The sequence below is a fragment of the Canis lupus genome, chromosome 1 (genome assembly GCF_048164855.1).
Source record: "Canis lupus baileyi chromosome 1, mCanLup2.hap1, whole genome shotgun sequence".
Lineage (NCBI taxonomy): Eukaryota > Metazoa > Chordata > Mammalia > Carnivora > Canidae > Canis > Canis lupus.
Genome location: NC_132838.1, coordinates 18,159,879 through 18,173,222, shown reverse-complemented (window position 1 = coordinate 18,173,222; position 13,344 = coordinate 18,159,879). Strand labels below are relative to the sequence as shown.

General features: G+C 41.5%; 1 non-coding gene across 1 annotated transcript; it reads right to left on the bottom strand.

The window, feature by feature from the left end:
• Positions 1–12,912: 12,912 nt before the first annotated feature.
• On the bottom strand, positions 12,913–13,016 carry LOC140608879 (U6 spliceosomal RNA). Its single transcript, XR_012010866.1, has one exon. It is a non-coding gene; the product is annotated as a U6 spliceosomal RNA (small nuclear RNA).
• Positions 13,017–13,344: the final 328 nt, after the last annotated feature.

Below are 13,344 nucleotides of genomic sequence, written 5' to 3'. Positions count from 1 at the left end.
TACATAAATGACAGGAAACTCAAAGGGTCCACTCAGAGGCCTCACCATCATTGATGAAAATTAGCATTATGTGGGGAAAGGGCGGTAAGAGGACACCCTCTTGAATATTCAAAATACTCCTGCATTTTTTAAGGGAGACCTTTAGTGACCTGGTTAGACAGTCTCTCCGTAAATTTGTTTGTACAAAGGTATTTCAAGTGTGGGCTTCATATGGCTTAGGCTACTGGTAAGAATTAATTATGCACAAAGATATTAAACTCAACCCACTTACATTAGTATATGTACCCCTAGATGTGTGGCTTGGACACATTTTTATCTCCCTGAAACTCCTTTGGTAAATGAGAATAATTGCAGCTTCTTCCTTAGGTTGATGTGGGGGTGAGTTACTTACGGAATGTTCCTAACACAATACTTGCTATATGGTAAGTGCCCGATAACTGTTAGTGATTGACATTGTGTAAGGGGAGGGGGTGCTGGGCACACAGACAAGCAGGAGACAGAACCTCGGACAGGTGTGCAGAGGGAGCCAATAAAGTATACAGGGCCGACTCTGAAGGAAGAGAGGGGGAATGGGGCGAAGGATGCTTCAGGGCAGTAACATCTCAGGGAGGTTTTGAAAGATGACTAGGCGCTTTGAGGAGAATGAAAAGGGGTCTGCAGAAGAACATTCTGATAGAAGTAACAGCTTGTGGGATGCCTGGGTGGCTCAGTGGTTGAGTGTCTGCCTTCGGCTCAGGGCCTGATCCCAGGATCCAGGATGGAGTCCCACATCAGACTCCCTGCAGGGAGCCTGCTTCTCCCTCTGCCTGTGTCTCTGCCTCTCTCTGTGTGTCTCTCATAAATAAATAAATAAAACTTTAAAAAAGAAGAAGAAGAAGAAGAAGAAGAAGAAGAAGAAGAAGAAGAAGAAGCAGCAACAGGGCAGCCCGGGTGGCTCAGTGGTTTATTTATTTATTTTTTTATAAAGCTTTTATTGTTTTATTTTTTTTAAGATTTTATTTATTTATTTATTTATGACAGACAGAGAGAGAGAGAGAGGCAGAGACACAGGCAGAGGGAGAAGCAGGCTCCATGCCAGGAGCCTGATGTGGAACTCGATCCTGGGTCTCCAGGATCACACCCTGGGCCAAAGGCAGGCGCCAAACCGCTGAGCCACCCAAGGATCCCCGGCTCGGTGGTGTAGCGCCGCCTTCAGCCCAGGGCCTGATCCTGGAGACCCGGGATGGAGTCCCACATCGGGCTCCCGGCATGGAGCCTGCTTCTCCCTCTGCCTGTGTCTCTGCCTCTCTCTCTCTCTCTCTCTCTCCTCTCTGTGTTTCTCATGAGTAAATAATAAAATTTAAAAAAAAAATAAAAATAAAAAAAGAAGCAACAGCTTGTGCAGAGTGATGTGTGGAAAAGCTTGGCTTATTCAAAGGAACTACAAAAGTAGTTTGGTAGAGCTGTACTACAATTAGCAGGGATGGCCTCATGGGCCTGTGACCTGTGGGGTCACATAGGACCTCTTGGTCACAAGGGCCACATGTTTGGTTCAACATTCTGCTATTGCCACCATAGAATTCTTAATTGCTCCTGAACAAGGGGCACTGCACTTCCATTTTACAGTGGGCCCTGCAAATTATGGAGCTGGTCTCAGGAGCAGGTCTGACATGTGCTTCATCAGAAAATAGAAGTGTGGATTATGAGCAAGTTACTCATTGGGAGGGAAATACAGGTAATTTTTGGAGGGGAATTCATGTAAAAATTAATGTTGGTCCCAGAAGAAACTTTGATATCTCTCTCCAGCTTTAGAACTCAGCAAGCAATAGTTTTTGTTGCAGTTAGATCTTTTCAACCATCCATACATATGTACACATACCACATCAGACATTGGCCGAGTGGAGAATTTCTTTTATCTTAGCTAAGAAAGTGTCAGATGATTTACTCTTCCAGTGATGACTCCTCCCTGAAAGTCTTTCGTGTACTCTCTCCTGCCAGACTGAATAGCTTGTTCTGGAATGTTCTCATGGCATCCTTGTATATGAGTCTCATCTTTTTCAGATACATTTCTAGAGATGGAATTGCTAGATCAAACAGTAAGTGCATGGTTAAATTGTCCTTCAAAGGGTTATACAAATTTACATTCTTCCCAGCAATATGAGATATGAGGTACCAGATTTGAAGCACAATCTAGTATCAGAATTTTTATTTGCCAATTTAGTAGTGGAATTAGCATTGTTCTATTATTTAATTGCATTTCTGTTATTTAAAAAGAGGTAAAGTATCTTTTCATATATTCAAAAGCCATTTGGATCATTTTTGTCTGTGAACAGCCTATTCATTTTCTTTGCCCATCTTTAGGTTGATAAGTAATCTTTTAAAATTATCTTGCAAGAGTATTTCATATGTTAAGAATAATACCCCTTGTCTTTAATACAGTTACCAGTTTGTCACTTGCCTTTTGGTGCTATACATGCTGTTTCTCCATGAACAAAATCTTCTTTTGTATGTACACAAATATACCAATCTTTTCTTTCAAGTCTTCTGAGATTTTTCATGTTTAAAAGCCCTTCGTACTCTGAATATAAAGACAGTCTCCTGAATTCTCTGCTTGTATCTTTATGGTTTCATTTTTAAGAATATTATCTAAAATTTTGATACAGTTGGAATTTGCTTTAGTGTGATGTTTAAGGAAACAATTCTTTTCCCATTTGTCTCAATACCAAACTAGTCAAAATCTAATTTTTCCCACTGATTCAAAATACCATGTTCATTATAATTTAAGTTCTTTAACAGCACTGTATTCTGTTCCATTGATCTGCCTACCCATGTGTGGTGTAAAACTGTTTTAGTACTTAGGGCGCTTGAGTGGCTTTGCTGAATGTCTGACTCTTGATTTCAGCTTGGGTCATGATCTCAGGGTTGTGGGATCAAGCCTCTAGTCAGTCTATGAACTGAGCATGGTGCCTGCTTAAGATTCTCTCTGGCCCTCTCCCTACCACTCACTCATGCATGCATGCCTGTTCTCTCTCTCTCTGTCTCTCTCTCTCTCTCTCTCTCGCTCTCTCAAAAACAACAGCAACAACAACAAAAAATCAAAACCATTTTAGTACTTATAGCTTCTTAAATCTATTTTGACATTTGAAACAGCTGGTCTCTTCTCATTACTCTTGTTTTTCAAAAACTTCCTGGTTGCTACCTATTTACCTCTCCACATGAACTTTATAATCATCCTATTTGGTCCCCTCCGCCCAAACCCTATTGGTGACATGATCAGACCGGAACTTCAGAACGATCATTCTGGCTAAAGTGTAAAGAAGCATGCAGGGAGAAGACCAGCAAGAGATGCTATTTTAGGAGTTCACAAGAGAGGTTAAGGGTAACTTGGACTTCAAGGTGGTGGCAGCAAACATAGAAAGGAAAGAGGATCAAGTGCCCTGGAGGAATAAAAAGTGGCAGAACTTGGTGATGAATGTGATTTGGCAGTTCTGGAAGATGGAGGTGGTTTTCTAGTCTTGCCTGGAGCAACCCTGGGATTTAATCCAGTCTGTAGAGGCCCTAATCCGGATCAATCCAAAGATGCCAGGCCAGGGGACCCCTGGGTGGCTCAGCAGTTGAGCATCTGCCTTTGGCTCAGGGCACGATCCAAATTCAGGGATCGAGTCCCACATCGGGCTCCCTGCATGGAGCCTGTTTCTCCCTCTGCCTGTGTCTCTGCCTCTCTCTGTGTCTCTCATGAATAAATAAATAAAATCTTTTTAAAAAAGTGGCAAGAGTGTAATCTGAGACATTCTGTAACATCACATCTGGGGCCTGAAGATCCAACTTGTGGTTAGTGAAGAAAAAGTATGATAGTTCATAAGTTTTCCTTTCTTCAGTTCTTCAAAAAGTTAAACATAATTACTCCTAGGTACATACCCAAAGAATTGGAAGTGGGGACTCCATGAGCTCCTTATACAATACGATTGGCACATTTAAGCTTTCTTTACCTTAGTCCTTCTGTAGTCTATAGGGATACACTTGTCCCTAAATACCTTTCAAAGCAAAGCAGTACTGTTCACAATATCCGAAAAGTAGAAACTGCCCACCATCAGATGCATTAATAAAATGTGGTCTATATATGCAATGCAATATTATTCAGTTTTCAAAAAGAATAACATTCTGAAACATGCTACAGCATCGATGAGCCTAGAAAGTATTTGTTATGCTAAGTGACGTAAGCCAAAAATAAAAGGACAAATATTATATGATTCCACCTTTATCATATAACTCCTAGAATAGGCAAATTCATAGAAACAGGAAGTCAATTAGAGGTTGCCTAGGACCAGGAGGAAAGGGAGAAATGGGGAGTTACTGAGTAAGAGATAGAGAGTTTCTGTTTGGGATGATGAAAAAGTTCTGGGAAAGGATAGATAGTAGCTAGGGTTGCACAACACCAAGAACTTGATGGCACTCAATGGGACACTTAAAAATGGTTAGAATGGTAAATGCTTATGTATATTTTACCAAATTAAAAAAGAATACGCTTTCTTAAAGTTCTCTTTCCTAATGAGAGAATGTGTCCCCACTGAGACACATTACCCTCAGGTGGTTATGGCTATAAGTTGTATCAGCTCTCTGAGATCTAGGTATTACCCAGTAGGCAGTACATTGTATCACCCAAAACAATGCAAAATATTTTGGGAAACAAACTATATAGCCCACATCTCCGGAAACCCCCTCCCAAGTAGTTAACCACAAAGGGAGGAAACATAACAGGGTGAAACCAAAAGTTTGCAGCCAAATCTCAAGAGTCCATGGTCTTTCGTTCTGTACCAGGTAAACGCAATGCAAGTACGCACTCAGGAACAATACGATTGGAGCCTTGAAGCTTTCTCTGCCCTAGTCTTTCTTTACTCCACGTTTTAGGGATACTCTTGTCCTCAAATATCTTTCGAAGCAAATAGGTCTAAAGCATTGGATTAAACAGAAGATACTTAAAACTCACTTGACAAATCACCTGATTAATTAAGTCACCAGAATCAGGCAGTGTCTACTGAAGAGCTCTGAAGACAGCTGGGAATGAAGCTGAGTTACTGTTGCTCAAACTGATGTTACAAAGGACCTCAGGCTAGAGGCTGTTGAGCTGCCAATACTACTTACACACACACACATACACACACACAAATTTCTTCCAGAGATACCCTTAGTGGAATCTTTCATAAAATGTACGAACATCTAAATGGAATAATAAGCAATCCGTAGAGTGAATAGTAACATGCTATCCAGAAAAAGAAAAGCATAATTGGTTAATATTGTACAAATAAGTGGATGTGAATCACAGCGATAAAATTCTTTGGCAGAAATTTTCTAGAAGCAAATTTTTCTAAACACACAGTTCTCACAAGATGAAAAAATGTGCAAAGGTTCCATGTGGGCTCAGTGATAGTAAATGAATCCTCACTCATTGCTGGTAGCAATCAAATTGTATAGCCACGGGGAGAGTTTGGTGGTTTCTTACAAAACTAAACATACTCCTACCATACAATCCCATAATCACCCTCTTTGGTGTTTACCCAGAGGAGCTGAAAACCTGCACATCGATGTTTACAGCAGCTTAAACATCATTGTCAAAACTTGAAAACAAGCAAGATGTCTTCCACAGGTGAGTGGATGAATAAACTGTGGCCCATCCAGACAGTAAATTATTATTCAGCACTAAAAAGAAATGAGCTATCAAGCCATGAAAAGACATGGAAGGACCTTAAATGCATGTTACTAAGTGAAAGAAGCCAATATGAAAACACCACATACTGTATGATTCCAATGATATGACATTCTAGAAAAGGCTAAACCATGGAGACACACACACAAAAAAAATCAGCAGTTGCTGATTGATGAATAGATGGAACAGAGGATTTTTAAGGGCAGTGAAAATACTCTGTATTATAAAATGGATATATGTCATGATGCATTTGTCTAGTCCCATAGAATGTTCACCCCCAAGAGTGAATTTTAAGGTAAACTATGGACTTTTGGTACTTATGATATGACAAAGTAGATTCATCAATTCTAACAAATGCATCATTCTGGTCAGTGATGCTGATAATGGGAGAAGCCATGCATGTGTGAGGGCATGGGGTATACAGGAAATCTGTGATATCTTCCTCTCAATTTTGTTGTAAACCTAAAACTTCCTAAAATATGAAGTTTAAAAATAGTATGAATTGATCATGTATCCACTTAGCGGATACAGTAAAATAGGGGTGCCTGCCTGGCTTAAATGGTTTAGTACCCAACTCTTGGTTTCAGGAGGGGTCATGACATCAAGCCCCACATCTAGCTCCATGTTCAGAGGGGAGTCCACTTGGAGATTTCTCTCCCTCTCTCTCTTCCCCTCTCCCACTCTCTCATGTTCTCTCTCTTGCTCTTAAACAAATCTTAAAAAAAGGGGGGCCACCTACATGGCTCAGTCAGTTAAGAGGTCATGATCTAGGGTCATGGCGGGGGCATCTGCTTAGGATTCTCTCTCCCTCTCCCTCTGCCCGTCCCTCTACACACATGCTCTCTTTCTCAGATTAATTAATCAATTAATTAAAAATCTGTTTTTAAAAAAGAAAAAGTAAAACAATTTAAAACTTTACAAGGTGTTTTGTTAAAGCATGGGCAGAAGACGATGCAAAGTGAGACATAGTACCTAGAGACAAGTAGGCTTCGACAGTGAAGGGGTTGAGAATATTCCACACCAACATATGCCACTTTGGTGTAAAGGTTATTTTTAAGCTGAAGACACTTTTGAGACTCAGCAGATGACAGTGGGGTCAGCTCTGGGAGTTTCCCTTATGTGATTAAAAGGAGCAACTTCTGGGAAATAAGACTGCCACAAATTCTTCTTCAGGGCTAATCTACAGTGGAAGGAAAAACATGAATAAAACCTCCCCCAAATCCCTTCTCCAGGGCAGTCTTATTACCCTGAAGATGGAAAGACCACTCACACCTATCTAGACATTATCATAAATCTTCTTATTCTCTACTTTTTTCCTAAAACCCATCTGCCTTTCCTTTTAAAAAAAAACAAATATATATATATATATATATTTATATATATATTTATTTATTTATTAATGAGAGACACAGACAGAGAGAGGCAGAGACACAAGCAGAGGGAGAAGCAGGCTCCCTGATCCGGACTCGATCCCGGATCCTGGATCACACCCCAAGCAAAAGGCAGACACTCAACCGCTGAGCCCCTCAGGTGTCCCCCCATCTGCCTTTACTAAAGAAACCTATTTGCAAAGTTACAGATCTTTTCTAAAAGTGACTTCCTTTAACATTTTTGATGCTAACATTTTCTCCCATTTTCATATTGTTGCTACTGTAAATTTTAAAAAGGTTGAAAAAATAAGAAACCTATTTGTTCTTCACCTAAGAAGCCTTTTCTTCCCCCCTTCCTTTTTTCTACTAGATTAGGGTTGTTGTTGCTTTTTTTAAAGATTTATTTATTTATTCATGAGAGACACAGAGAGAAAGAGAGGCAGAGACATAGGCAGAGGGAGAAGCAGGCTCCCAGGGAGCCTGATGAGGGACTAGGATCCTCAGATCCTGGGATCACATACTGAGTGGAAGGCAGACGCTCAATTGCTGAGTGACCCAGGGTCCCAGTATTTAATCCCTTAACTCTAATAATTTAAGAAGCCAGTTGCTTCCTTTGATGGTTCTCTTGTGCGTACAAAATAAACCTTTTCTCCTGTTCATCTGTCTTTTATTGGTATAATTTGCAGGCCCCAGGTACTGAATGGAGGAGGGTAGAAGAAACTTTCCCCCCCTCCCCTCCTAGTAACAAAAAAGGGAATTTGTTGGCTTACCCAACTGAACTGCAGAAAAGGTAGATGTGAGCCAGGCTCAGGGAGGATTACAACCAGGCACTGGATCAGCACCAGTCTTTTCTCCACCTCTCGTTTCTCTTTCTCAGTGTACCAGTCACTTTTCCCCACCGCCTTCTGGCTTCCTCCACACAGATGGTGGGGACATGACCACCAAACAGCTCGATTTGTACCTCCCAGTTTTGCCACCTGACACAGTCTGAGACCCTCTCCATTTGGTTGAAGGTCAGAAATTCCCAGCACAGGCCAAGTTTGGGGAACAACATGCCTACCTCCAGCGAATCACTGAGTTAAAGAAACATATTGGTAAGAGACTGGAGGCTCCTACTGAACCCCACACTGAGAAGCAGTATTTCTGAGACAGGAGTGCTATTCTAGGCAGACAAAACAGTAACCACCCACTGTGCCATCCTTCCAAACAGCATTGTGAATACCTCAGAAACAGTGGCTTCACGTGGCTCCCTTGGCATTCTGAATCCCATTCAATTTCTTGGGCATCCTGAATCCCTGGATTTCTCTGCTAACTCAGTTGGCAGGAGTGAGTGGGGAACAGTAGAATCCTTCCATGAATCACAGCCAGTCCATCTGGAGCCTTTTTTTTTTTTTTTTTTTAGCTTGTCAACAATGCTCAAGTCCCAGAGGGCTGGATCCTTCTTGATTCTATTTTGCTTTTAATCAGAGTTTCTGGAACAATATTGGCTAATATTCTAGATTCTCATCTTTTCTACTGTGTAGCTCCCAAGTTTTCCCCCCACTCTGTATTCCCTTGATTCCATGTTGTCTTAGGAACCTCAGACCCTCGGAGCACCTGGGTGGGTGGCTCCGTAAGTTGGTCGTCTGCCTTCAGCTTGGGTCATGATCTCAAAGTCTTGGGATCAAGCCCCACATGGGGCTCCCTGGTCAGCGAGGACCCCACTTCTCCCTTTCCCTCTTCCTTCCCCTCTGTTCATGCACTCTTTCTTTCTCAGATAGATTAATGGAAAGAAAAGAAAGAAAGAAAGAAAGAAAGAAAGAAAGAAAGAAAGAAAGAAAGAAAGAAAGAAAGAAAGAAGAAAGAAAGAAAGAAAGAACTCAGACCCCCAACTAAACTGTACCATGCTCCTCTTCGGAGTTGATCTTGGATTACCAAATTATCAAATAATGGTAATGGGGAAGGGGTGGAAGGTCAGGTCTTGTTTCCCTACTCTCTGCCCACTGCCAGCTATCTTCATCTCCCCTCTCAGCTTGGTTCCCCTTCTGCTGAGACCCATCCTGCACTGTTGCCCATAAAAGAACTTAAGAGAAGTATCTCTACACTTGTGAAGACTGTGTGACACGCCCTTCAAAACTTCAGGGAGATAAATTTAGACATAAAACAGGAAGTAATTCTCTATGTGGCTGAGAGAGATCTAAGGGAACTGACTGCCTCAAGATATTTTAAAGCCAAGATGTGGGGGAGTAGTTCTTAAACATTCAGGTGGATCAGAATCAGCTGGAAGGCTGGTAAACTACATACTGTGGGTCCCATCCCAGAGTTTTTATGAAGTAGGTTTGGGGTGGGGCCTGAGAATTTGCATCTCTAAAAAGCTGCTGCTGTTGGTCCAAGGGCCACACTTTGAGAACTACTATGTAGGGGTTCAAGAAGGGGGCAGCAAACCTCTCTAGGCCACAGGGCTCTCATCTGAAATTAAAGGTGTTGGCTAAGTCGGCCAGAGTGCTCTTTAGGACTGACATTCTGAGCTTACAGGGTTCAACATGTGTTGAATTCTGACTACATGTGTTCTTATTCAAGTTATTCTCATTACCATGAAATAATTATTGCTTACCTATATTAAGATGCCATAAAAATTCCCAGAAGCTTAAGAGCTCTGATCTATACACGGCAAAACCCCATTAAATAAAATTCATTCCGGTCACTTTTGAAAAATGTATATTACTGAATATTTAACTAAATGCCCTTTCACTCACAATGTCAGCTAGCCTCCCACAAAAAAAGGGGGGGGGGTTCAAAAAAAAGTCTTCACTGACGTGGCTTTACGGAACAAGTTAATAATTAGCATATAAGGCTTAGCATGGGACTAATATTTAAAGACCTTAAATATAATTTAAGCTATTGGTCAACTAAATATGTACTTCTCCTCCCCTTTCTTGTAACAAATAAATATTACTTGCATTTTAATGTAATGTTCTGTCTGCCTACCCTCCTGAAATAGCCGTGCTGTTCACAACATCTAACTTTAGCAAATAACTAATATGGTACCACTTGACCTGTCAGTCATTTAAATATTGCCCCTCTGCCCCACACAAATAAATTGTATTTACATGTTAATTTGCTTAACTCAATCCTGGAGCAGCTGCAGTTACCCTGATAAGACCTTGGCTGGTCTTTGATCACATGGTCTCCTCCCTCTGGGACCTTATGCCTTTCTATGCAGAAGCTTAGGATTAAAGGGGACTTCATGTCTAGTCCCCTCCCCTAATCTGAGCCACCAAATGCGTCTTCAAGGTAGCACGCCAAGGGATTCCCAGATCCAGAAGGGACAGTCCGAGCAATCAGGAGCTTTGAATGGATCACTAACATCTTGTGACAGTCTGCGAAGGTCCTCCATCAGTCACCCCAGAAAACAGGACAGGTCACCTTTGGAGGCACGGAGTAGAGCCAGCACAAATGTATTTAACCACCTTTCTACCTGGGTGTGTTCACATGCAAAGGTTAATTTCATTAACTGGGAATAGTCACAGTTGTCACATTTAAAATATATATATAAATGATACCATTATCATCCAGGAAATAATCATGCCTTCATCGCTCAGATTCCTTTAACTCTCTGGGCCCACCATTCCTAATTCCAGAAGTTTATTTCTCTTTGCTCCTGGACCATTGCTAGGCCTTTGATAAGTCTCTGGAAAACTAATGAGCTACAATGCACTAAAAATGTGGAAATCCTCAAGTTCAACACCTTCCTTTGCCATTTTTTCATGTTTATATAACTTATCTCCTTAACAAGATCATAGGTTCCTGGAAAACATGGGTTCTGCTTTATATTTTTTGTCCCTTGTTCACTGTGTCTGCAGAGATTGCCAGGATCTGGCACCCCAAGACCCCTTTCCAGTGTTGGGTTGGTTCCCAAGGGCCATATATATGGAAGAGGGGAATGTCTATAGGAGACATTAAAGGCACTTACCACCACTGGGCAAGTGACCAGCCAAAACCCTTATGGTGGGATTTTACCTTGATGAAATGACACAGACTAATGGGGAACCACTACTTTACCTCAAGGCATAGAGCAGAACTGGCCTCCTCTGCCCTCTCCATACTTCTTATCTTTAGGGGCCACCCTGATCCCACATTGCCTTTGAGCTGCATGACTAAATCCCTGCTCCACCCCTGGCCTAGTTGGCCTTGGTTCCAAGGAAGTAGGGGTGGACTAAGGCATTCCTAAACAAGATAGCAGGATATCATGGGACCTAATAAGTAAAATGAACCATTATTTATATAGAAGAACAGAAAAAACAAATGCCACGGAAGACATAAGTGACAAAAGACTGGCTGAAGGTAAGTCAGGATCACACAGAGGATGGTGTATGTCTACCATCTCGATATTCTTTTAAGATAAGCTGGCCAGTTTTTCATGCACCAGCAATATAGCCCCTTGATTGAGATACTCTTAGCAGCCCTGGCTTTTTGGGGCCTTGGCTGAGCAGGTCAGCTCTGAGCCCCTCCTGGGGACGGAGAGGAATTCAAAGGCAGGAAGTGGGGAGCACTGCCCATGTTAGAAGCTGTTAAGAGCTAGGTGCCTACAAGAAAGAGCCTTTCTCTTAAGAGTGAGCCTAATAGATGGATCTTCACCCTTTTCTCCTGGGCCCTCCACTGGTCTTTGCTTCTCCCATTTTTAGCATTCTGACTCTGTGGAGGGAAAAAGAAGGAATCAAGTGGCCTTTGGACTCTGCCCCTGATTTCATCATTAGCATAGAGAAATACTTGTTCTCCCAAAGTGGAATGAAAGGCAGAGATCCTGGGGTGTTTCCAGAGCAAAGGTTCTCCCCTTAGGTTGCCTACTAGAATCAGATAGGGAATTCAGAAAAAATCTCGGTGATCAGGCAGGAACCCCAAGCCAATTAAATAAGAATCCTGGGTGTAATCACAGACTCCACTGTATTTTAAAACTCCCCAAATGGTTCTAATGTGTAGTCAAGGCTGAGCCTCACCGCCCTGGAGATTAAGCATCCCGTCTTCCTCCTGTCTGCGTTAGAATACCCTGAGGGATACATCAAAAGCTACTGCTGCCTAACCTGAGACCAATTAAATTTAGCATCTCTGAGGACTAGAGCCCAGGTATCAGTATGTTTTGAAGGTTTCTTGGGTGATTCTTTTTGTATATGTGGTAAACTATTTGTAACATAGAATTTACCATTTTTGCCATTTTTAAGCATACAATTTTGTATGCTTAGTTTTTTTTGTACATTTAGTGGCATTAAGTACATTCACAATGTTGTGCTCTATCCATTTCCAGAGCTTTTTCATTATCCCAAGCAAAAGGTGTATCCATTCAACAATAACTCCCCATTCCTCTCCCCCCCCAACCCCAGCCCTGGTAACCTCTATTCCACCTTCTGTCTTTATGAATTTGTCTTTTTTAGGTACCTCATATAATTGGAATCATGCAGCATTTATCCTTTTGTGACTGGTTTATTTCACTTAGCATAATGCTTTCTAGGTTCATCTATGTTGTAAACACACATCAGCATTTCCTTCCTTTTTAAGGCTGAGTAATACTGCCTCGCTTGGACATGCCACATTTTTTTTATCATTTGTTAATGGACATTGGGCTGTCTACCTTTTGGCTGCTGTGAATAATGAGGCTGTGAATATTGGTATACAAGGAGCTGTTTGAGTGCCTGCTTTCGATTCTTTTGGCTATATACCCAGAAGTGAGGCTGCTGGATCATATGGTAATTCTATGTCTAATTTTTTTCCTGTTTCATTGAGATATAATTGATGAGCAGCATAATGATCTGACTTACATATATCATGAAATGATTATCACAACAGTTTAGTTAACATCCATCATCTCATACAGATACAAAAAATATATATATGGGATGCTCCACAAATTTGCTATCATCCTTGCTCAGGGGCTATATTAATTATCTCTGTATCATTGCTATTTTAGTATATGTGCTGCCAAAGTGCACTTTAGCTCTTTGATGAATTGCCTTGCCCTTATGTGATTCTTTTTTTTTTTTTTTTTAAAGATTTAGTTATTTGAGGGAACCTGGGTGGCTCAGTGGTTGAGCATCTGCCTTTGGCTCAGGGTGTGATCCTGGGGTCCTGGGATCGAGTCCCATGTCCGGCTCCCTGCATGGAGCTTGCTTCTCCCTCTGCCTGTGTCTCTGCCTCTCTCTCTGTGTCTCTGAGGAATAAATAAATAAAATATTTTTTTAAAAGATTTATTTATTTCAGAGAGAGAGAGAATGAGAGCAGAGAAGGGGCAGAGAGAGAGGGAGAGAATCTCCAGCACAC